This window comes from Limulus polyphemus, unplaced genomic scaffold, assembly GCF_000517525.1.
Source record: "Limulus polyphemus unplaced genomic scaffold, Limulus_polyphemus-2.1.2 Scaffold551, whole genome shotgun sequence".
In the NCBI taxonomy this organism is placed as follows: Eukaryota; Metazoa; Arthropoda; class Merostomata; order Xiphosura; family Limulidae; genus Limulus; species Limulus polyphemus.
This window is the reverse complement of record NW_013666161.1, coordinates 159,395-169,119: the sequence shown is the minus strand read 5'-3', so window position 1 is coordinate 169,119 and position 9,725 is coordinate 159,395. Positions and strand designations below refer to the sequence as shown.

Genomic DNA, 9,725 nt, shown 5'->3' with positions numbered 1-9,725 from the left:
ATACCATACCGACTGAAACTTACATATTGTAACAAAGCTCATACCATACCGACTGAAACCTACATATTGTAACAAAGCTCATACCATACCGACTGAAACTTACATATTGTAACAAAGCTCATACCATACCGACTGAAACCTACATATTGTAACAAAGCTCATACCATACCGACTGAAACCTACATATTGTAACAAAGCTCATACCATACCGACTGAAACTTACGTATTGTAGCAAAGCTCATACCATACCGACTGAAACTTACATATTGTAACAAAGCTCATACCATACCGACTGAAACCTACATACTGTAACAAAGCCCGTATTATGACCGACTGAAATCTACACATTTAAACGGTATCATCTTTCACTGTTTAGTGTAATATTTCATGAATATATAATGTGGAGAACGACTTAGGGTATATGTCTTGTTTTTTATACTCTTCCATCTTCAAAGAATCTCAGTGAGAAATGTCTGCTCTCAGCTGATAATGATATGCTTTTTCGTAGCTAATTTAAGAGTAACGCTTTATGCTTGTTCAAGTAGTTTTGAAATTCCCGTGGTACGCTCACATTATGTTTTCCCTGAGAAGATCAGCTGTCTAGAAGTATACTGTAAAAAGAATGTCACTTGTAAATGGTGAAGTGGTAGTTCGAACTTCTTTACTAAAATACAATTAATTTGGGTGAGTTTGATAAGTGACGCTTCAGCGGCTGTTACCAAGATCACAGATCTACTCCAGATTTTTGCTTCTTAAATAATATTTTGGCTCTAATAAAATGCAGTAATGTTTGTGTCATTACCTTGTTTTAGATTTGAAGATTTAGCAGAAGTTGTTGTGGCTACTGTGTTCCCCACTGTGTTCCCTGTGTGTGTGTGTGCTACACTGTAGTACAGCAAGCAGTTATCACTAACAAGTTCTTCATATTCAACTTGTCTATTATCTCACAGTTAACTGATTTTGATGTTATCTGTCCTTACATTAAACACACACACACAAAGCAAAAAAAGAAAGAGTAGTAGGGCGTGAAGGATGTCACTCTTAAAACTAATATCATTGCTCCACCCATACTCATACTGATCTCCGCCACGTGGCGCTTTAATTATCTGACTATACGCGACTTCTGAACGGCATAACATGGGCGTTCGTATAATTCTTATTCTAATATCTGTCAAACACGAGATTACAGCTCATTTTATACAGTTTAACATTCTCATGAAACCCTTAGAGTGACATTTCTGAAGGAGATGGATTTGTTGGAGTAAAATACTTTTATTTCACTGATACTTTACATTGTTATAATACCAGACTTTGAAGTGGAAAACTAAAAAAACAAAATTCATAAAACTGGAACTCTTTACATCTAAAAAACTGCTTAAAAAGCTACAGTTATTCCTTGATGAACCCCTTTTAAAATAATAATGAGATTTTATTTAGTACATAATCGCCTGTTTCGGCATTTTTTTAACTTTCAAGCATTGAAAATTAACCCATCAATTATGTTATGAAAAATTGAAAAACCTCGACTTACTGCGAGGCCTTTTTATGCTAACCTAGAAAAATGTTAACTGTCTTTACCTGATATTATTCATATTAGATTTACATTAACCGAAATTTTTCGTAGTGTATTTTATGTTGTTTTATTTTGTAATGTTGTTTTACAATCCTATATATTGGTCATATCTATATTTTTATGTTTAGTTTTCTCTCTTTCTTACTTATTTTTCGCGTGATCTAGGCTTTCAGTTCACTTGCGTAAAATTTAAAACAAATGTATGGTGGTGTTCCGGGGTTGTGCGTATAAGAGGCTTCAGAAGGCCTAGCTTCTCCAAATAGGTGAAGAGAGACAATTCATCTCAACCACCCGAGGGGCAACTCCCCTTGAACACTTTTCGTGGACAAAGAGTTTCCCTAAATAAAATGCACTTTATAGGGAATTATTCTCACCAATTCAAAAATATTATACAGTATATGTGACAGAATAGCCTATCAAAACAAAAGACTCAAGCGCCTCCTATGAAGTGTTCACAATTTCTACAAGCATCTAGTATAAATTTTAATACTACCACTGTAGTGGAGCAGGAGGATGTAGATGAAGTGCATACTATTCTTATGATCAGCGAAGTTAAGTATGACTGTTTAGTTGTAGATAAGCACAAAACTAAACAATTGGCTATCTGTGCTCTGCCCACCGCTGGTATCGAAACCTGGTTTCTAGCGTAGTAAGTCCGCAGACATATCGCTGTGCCACTGGGGGGGGGGCAATTATTACTGACCTATGGCAGCAGGTAATAATATCGTAATCAGAATCTATCTCTAATTTGCGATAGTTTTTTAAATTATTTTATGTACCTGACTATTACTCGGTTTTTGCCAGCTTAGAGTTAGTGACGTAAATATTTGAGCTACTGAGTTTCTGCATGTGAGTTTAAAGATTAAGATAAGAAAATAACCAATATAATGAGATTTAAAAGTAAACTCAAGTTTTAGGTTAAAATAGCCAACCAAATGAATTGAACATACGATTTTCTGCTCAAAATATTTGATAGATTGGTTTGTCTGTTTTAGCGCAAAGCTTCGCAGTAAGCTATCTATGCTCTGTCAGTTGCTGGGAATCGAACACAAGATTTTAGCGTTGTAAGTTCTTAAACTTACCGCCAACCCGAAGTAAATTTGTCGAAAAATGATTCAATGAGTTTTATAAGTAATCAAGATTTAAGTTAAAAGTATTTCTACTGAATACTACAAGTATTCTCTACAATGTATACTCTAAAAAAAGTTAGGGTTGAAAATAGTTAGTCCACTGAGTTCTGTGAATAAATTAAAAATTTAGGTTGAAAGTTATCAGTAATTTGAAGTTTGACTCATTGATTTGGATTCATCTATCCTGCTTGCTTATCTGGCGCTTTGATAAAGTTTCAAAAAATGAGAGGGTAGTGAATAAGCGATGAAATGTGAAATATGGGATCGCTATTTCAAGGTCCGTTATTATAGCGGGAACTTAGAACTCCCATCATAATACATGTGTTTTGATGACTGTGATTCTGGAATGTTTTTAACTATTAAGTTTTTATAAAAGTTATAGACTGTGTTCGAGTACTCTTCATTAGGATACAACGACAAAAACATTATTATATGAAAAATAATATATATGAAGAAGATAATATGAATTATATGGCACTCTTATTGAATATGAAACGAATAAAAATTCTAAACACCCACTCACAGAATCCTCTCCCTTCCCTCCCCTTTGGTCAAGGGTGAATAGTTCCCTCCTCATATTCAATTTAATAGTGTAACGAATTTATTGATATGAAATAATAAAGGTGTACGAAATTTGCCATGACGACCTCTTAGAGAAACATGTTACGCAAGCGTAGGTTTTTTTAAGGCCAGGATTCCTGGCGGTGACGATGTTTTGAACCAATGTACCAAGAAAACGCACAACGTTAAAGTATCACAGCTACAAACGAGTTTGGTATAGCATCGTGTTGCCCATTCTAAAACCTCTTTTCTTAAATAAAGTTTTAAAACCAAACAAGGAATTACTGTGGGTGCTGTAGTTAGAAACTTGGGATAGGATAGGCTTTAAACACGATTTCTAGGTGTTTTTTCTCTTATTGTGGTACACTAGAAGATACGCCGCTTATCATGAATTAGGTAAATGAACTCTAGCTCGGGGCTTTCCTTTGAAAAAGGTTTTGTGATACAATACACAGACCTAGGGGGAAGTGGTCGTGTGATTGTGAGTTCGAGGCTTGCTATTGTGGCCTTGAGCAAGACACTTTACCTCAATTGTTTCAGTGTACCCAGATGTATGATGGGTACCAGCTGTTAGCTAGGGGATTAACCTACGATGGCATCCAGGGGAAATGTGTCACCATTCTCATCCGTTTGTGCAATAAAGCCGAAGTTCAGCGCCGGTTCCTAAGTGTCGTCTCAGCACAGGAGGGATTTGACCTTTTGACACAGACCAGGTGTTGGATATATGAAACTTTTGGACGACATCTATACGAAATGAGTGACGTTTCATTATTAGACCGCTTAGAAAACTGGGTTATCTTGTAAAACTTGGATGGTTCATAACTTTATTTTCGGTGAGTTCTTTAAATACAGTGTCCGAAGATCCTCTTGGTTCTAAAAATTATTGTGGGTTCTATTGATTTTTATAGATTTTTTTCAGTATAGTGTATACTAATTGTTCAATGTATTTTATCACCATAAAGACAGGAGTTTATTGGGTGTTTTTCTATTTTAACTGTAAAGATTGATTATACAGCGTTATAGGCACATAATGACAGTAAAACTGAACAATAAAAGTTAAAGAAAAACGTGGTAAATGTGATGTACAAAATAATGGTTTGGAATTAAACTTGACGAGGGACTTCAGACGCCGCGATGTGTATACATCTTTCTCCGTTGTGTTATAAAAACGTTTTTATACGTTTATCAAACTTTTCGATGAAGAATAGAATCTTCTAGAGTTTTTAATTCTTACATCTTTCTGGGTGATTTTTATTCTAAACGTTTATTGTTGACTTACTGTTTTTGTTCAGGAAACACTTTATATTTATAAGGTAGGACGATTAACAGTAAACATATAACGGGAAAAATCTCGTTTTAGTCGATTATATACGAAAGAAAAATAGTTTGATTGAAATGTTAAAACTTCCTAAGGTAATAAAAACCAGTATCACTAGCAGTTTGAAATTACAGATTCGTGTAGCAACATCTTCCATCAACCTTAGACTGATCGGTGATAATAATTGTTATTTGATGTAGCATGTTATGTATATAGGAACGTAGAGATCGGCTTAAAGTTTTATACTATTTTACAGTAAGAGATTTGAAGATCTGTCGTTTTTTATTAATGATATGTTAGTGTCAAGGTTATTGATAATTACTTAATTAAAGGAAGCCGCTAATGGTTCTTATATCAAGATTGATTACTTAACCTAATCACCGCGGTTTATCTGTAATCATTCATCGTGCTGGCTTATAACCATTATATATATATTGTATACACAAAGTTTAAGGATCAGAGAACAACATAAGCTTATCCTTAATGCTTGTCTTTAGAAACTTCATCAATATTAATAACTTAAATTTCATTTCTTAAGTCCGGCATATTGTAAATAGCTTTGATGATTGAATGGAAAAAGCATCTTCTCACCTTGCACGAGGTAGTGATTTCTTTAGGACACAAGTCACACTAAGATTTGTCATTTCTATTTGTCAAAAAAAAAAGAAAACAAAAACCACACACACTTGTCACGAGACATCCTACAGAGAATGAAATATAATGCATGTATTTTGTGTGTTTAATATATTGTTTAATAAGAGTAACTCATCTTTTTCTGTTGTTATTGTAACAGGTAAGTCAGTGCATCTGTAGCAATGTTCACGAAAGTCCACTGGTGCAGTCTTGATAAGGTAAGTTTATGTTGCTTCTCTAAAATGCATGAGTTGCTTGTATTTTATAGACTTAAAATATAGTAGATACTAAGTTTAACAACTGTAATTTCAATTCAGAGTTATGGAGTGCGTGTTTTGTCAAACAGTGTTAACCTCAGTACGTAGGTATGGGGTGCGTATTTTGTTTAACAGTGCTAACTTCAGTACATACGCATGTGGTGCTTGTGCTGCCTAACAGGTAACCTCAGTGCTGGAGTATGTGGTGCGTGCTTTGCTTACAAAGAATGCAAGATTATGGGTCTGGGTTGTAGCCCACAAACTGTTAACCACAGCTATGAATGCAAGATGTTGGTTCTAGGTTATAGCCCATAAACTGTTAACCACAACCAAGAATGCAAGATGGTGATTATAGGTTGTAGCCATAAACTGTTAATCACGGCCATGAATGCAATATTATGGGTTCGAGTTGTAGCCCTTAAAAATGGTAATTACAAGATGATGGTTCTAGGTTGTAGCCCATAAGCTGTTAATCACAACCATGAATGCAAGATGGTGGTTCTATGTTATAGCCCATAAACTGTTAATCACAGCCGTGAATGCAAAATGGTGGTTCTATGTTGTAGCCCATAAACTGTTAATCACGACCATGAATGCAAGATGGTGGTTCTATGTTGTAGCCCATAAACTGTTAATCACAGCCATGAATGCAAGATGGTGGTTCTATGTTGTAGCCCATAAACTGTTAATCACAACCATGAATGCAAGATGGTGGTTCTATGTTGTAGCCCATAAACTGTTAATCACAGCCATGAATGCAATGTGATGTCGCTGAGCGTCTAAACTGGGGACAAGAATAATGAGAAACAACCATGAAAAGTAATGAAATTCTCTACGCAGTGGTTGATTTGTCAACAGCTTGGAGAACCCTTTAGACGTAATTGTATCATTCCAGTCCTTAAGAGTGGTGGGGGTAATACACTGATATGTGCCTGCTTTAATTGGTCTGGATTAGGCTAATGAAATCGTGGTTCTCTTGTCGTATTGCTACATCCTGATATTTACGGAATCCTACGGAAGAGAAAAATACCTGTTTTAGCATGATGATGTGCCATGTCATACCACATGCTGTGTCCAGAAACAGCTTTAGATATTTAACGTGTATGATCTGTTTTGACCAGCTCAGAGCATGTGTACCACTTCAGTTGAGTCGCTTTTTAAAACATTCAGTTGGGCAGAATGGATCGAACCTGAAATGTCACTACACTTGTAACTCATTTGCAAGAGGAGTGGCGATCTAATCCATCAGATGTATATCAACAGTTCGTAATAAGTGTTAGTAACACAATTCAGGCTGAGATAAACACTAAAGGTAGACTCATCTCCTATTTAAACGGGGCTCCAAGGTTAAAACACGTTATATTTTTTCAAGGTGTACTATCCTATTATATTCAGTAATGTGTTCACTTGTACAAAAAGTAAGTAAGTCGCCTAACATTAACAAGACTGATGTAGTGTAACCGGGGTATTTGGTTATAAATTAGTTTTACCTGTCAGATAGAGAAGATATCTTTCAAGGACCTTGTTTGGGGTTTCTCTGCAGCTAACACACGCAACTGTACATACCGCCTGGCATGGCCTGGGGAGTAAAGCACTCGACTCGCGATCATCGGGTCGCGGGTTTAAATCCCGTCACCGAACATGCTTGCCCTTCCAATCACGTGTGTGTGTGTGTGGTAGTTATAAAATGACGGTCAATCCCGCTATTCATTGGTAAAGAGTAGCCCAAGAGTTGGCGGTGGGCGGTGATGACTAGTTGCCTTCCCTCTAGTTTATAACATCAAAATTAGGGACGACTAATGCAGATAGCCGTCGAGTAGCTTTGTGCAAAATTCAACAAAATAAACAAACAAAACTGTACATATAGTTATAATAAACATAAACGCAGCATGTCGTTTAACCCTTCACTAAATATTTCGTAAAATTGCCATTAAACAACCTTTTAATCACGTGTTTTTTATCAGACATATTAATTATTCTTACATTAGTTGTTTCTGTCACTTTCACCAATTACCTTAGTAAATGAGGTTCTAGGAGCTTGCCACAAAAACATCCATTCAAGATAGGGACAATAAATCAGGAACCCAACTATTATCACGTCATATCGTCACGTGAGGTTATAAGGCATGGGCGTATATAGCAGTACTAATTACATATGAAGTTACACTTGCTGCACAGTATAGGCGTAACTATAGTTGATCCCATTTAGTCTCTTTAACATCTCACGTGCTGGGTGGTGTTACATAATCCTCTAACAGGGTAAGATTTATTTATAATTCAACTCCACGGATAAACAAACTCATGCTGATTCCAGAGACCTTTTCTTATCAACTTCTCGAAGAACACAGAAACAACAAATACAGATAAAGATATATATAGTTTGTATAGAATCACATACGTTTAGTGACAAAAATATCTGTGCCATTAGTAAATGACGAAAGCATTGTTTGAGAAGTTTCGTATTAGCATATGATTACGAGCCGTGATTTTTTGTTTTAGTAGTTTCTTGGTCTTATTTCGTTTGTTTCATAAAGTATGTAATGCACTAGTTGTAACAAATAGTAAAGTTATATGAATGTTTTTACGATATTCTTTTGGATTTAAACTGAACCAATACCAAGGGACAAATTATTGATTCTATGTTATCCTATAGTGAACTGTACTGTGAAAATCAATGTGTAATTGGTAACACACCTAATTCCACACCTTGCTTGCTGCGAGTTAGGAAAAAGAGATTTCAGCTTTAAATCGAATGGACCACAGGGATTTGTAGGTTTTACAGTATAATAATAATAATAATTGTGATATACTATTAAGTTATTATACGCATGAATTCACTTTTTAGTTTTATATTTTGTGTTTGTAAAACCGTTCGAGTAAAAGAGGACCTATTTGCTTCTCATGGCTCTCAACCCTATGCGTACGAGAGGCAGGCCAGAATCCCCACAGTTCCCCTAACACTTCCCCTAAAAAAAGTATTTTCTTACGATGCTCGAAAAGTGCTCTTTTTTTTTCCCTTTTTCTTTATGTCAATGAGCCCCTGCCCTTTTAATGTCAAGTAGGAATCTGAAGACTCATTTGTACGTGGTCAAATCTTGAAGAAATCTTAGTTATACTTGAGAACCCGCTCGTCCGAAGTTGAGTTTATGAAAACGCGAGCGGATAAATGAATAACCAGTCGTCTGATGTTACACCGTTACACTTTAGTTATAACCAACAGAAATATATGGGACCAAGTTATGTGAATATAGGCTTGTGAAATTCCCAACGTAAACCTATGTAGTTATATGTCTAAAGTTACTGTTGTGAAATAAACTGAGGGCGTTTGTATTAAATATCAGCATCAATATGAAGACCTAGTTGTTTGTAATTAAAGATCGTCATCAGTATGAAGACCTAGTTGCTTGTATTAAATATCAGCATCAATATGAAGAGCTAGTTGTTTGTAATTAAAGATCGTCATCAGTATGAAGACCTAGTTGCTTGTATTAAATATCAGCATCAATATGAAGACCTAGTCGTTTGTATTAAATATCAGCATCAATATGAAGACCTAGTTGTTTGTAATTAAAGATCGGCATCAGTATGAAGACCTAGTTGCTTGTATTAAATATCAGCATCAATATGAAGACCTAGTCGTTTGTATTAAATATCAGCATCAATATGAAGACCTAGTTGTTTGTATTAAATATTAGCATCAATATGAAGACCTAGTTGTTTGTATTAAATATTAGCATCAATATGAAGATCTAGTCGTTTGTAATAAAAGATCAGCATCAATATGAATACCTAGTCGTTTGTAATGAAAGATCAGCACCAATATGAAGACCTAGTCATTTGTAATGATAGATCAGCGGCAATATGAATACCTAGTCGTTTGTAATAAAAGATCAGCGCCAATATGAATACCTAGTCGTTTGTAATAAAAGATCAGCAGCAATATGAAGACCTAGTCGTTTGTAATGAAAGATCAGCATCAATATGAAGACCTAGTTGTTTATATTAAATATCAGCATCAATATGAAGATCTAGATTTTTTGTAATAAAAGATCAGCATCAGTATGAAGACCTAGTTGTTTGTAATAAAAGATCAGCATCAATTTGAAGACCTAGTCATTTGTAATAAAAGATTAGCATCAATATGAAGACCTAGTCATTTTTAATAAAAAGATTAGCATCAATATGAAGACCTAGTCATTTGTAATAAAAGATTAGCATCAATATGAAGACCTAGTCATTTGTAATAAAAGATT

At 35.1% G+C, this 9,725-nt stretch overlaps 1 protein-coding gene across 2 annotated transcripts in view; it reads left to right on the top strand.

Annotated features, from left to right (window-relative positions):
• Positions 1–9,725, top strand: part of LOC106459039 (epidermal growth factor receptor-like) — a 221,095-nt gene that overhangs the window by 101,489 nt on the left and 109,881 nt on the right. The window contains exon 2 of one of the 2 annotated variants that reach the window (XM_022385417.1): positions 5,376–5,433. The exons of the other annotated variant lie outside the window; for it this stretch is intronic. The gene's annotated coding sequence lies outside the window, so the exon portion shown is untranslated. The remainder of the gene's footprint in view (positions 1–5,375; positions 5,434–9,725) is intronic. 2 annotated transcript variants of the gene reach the window in all.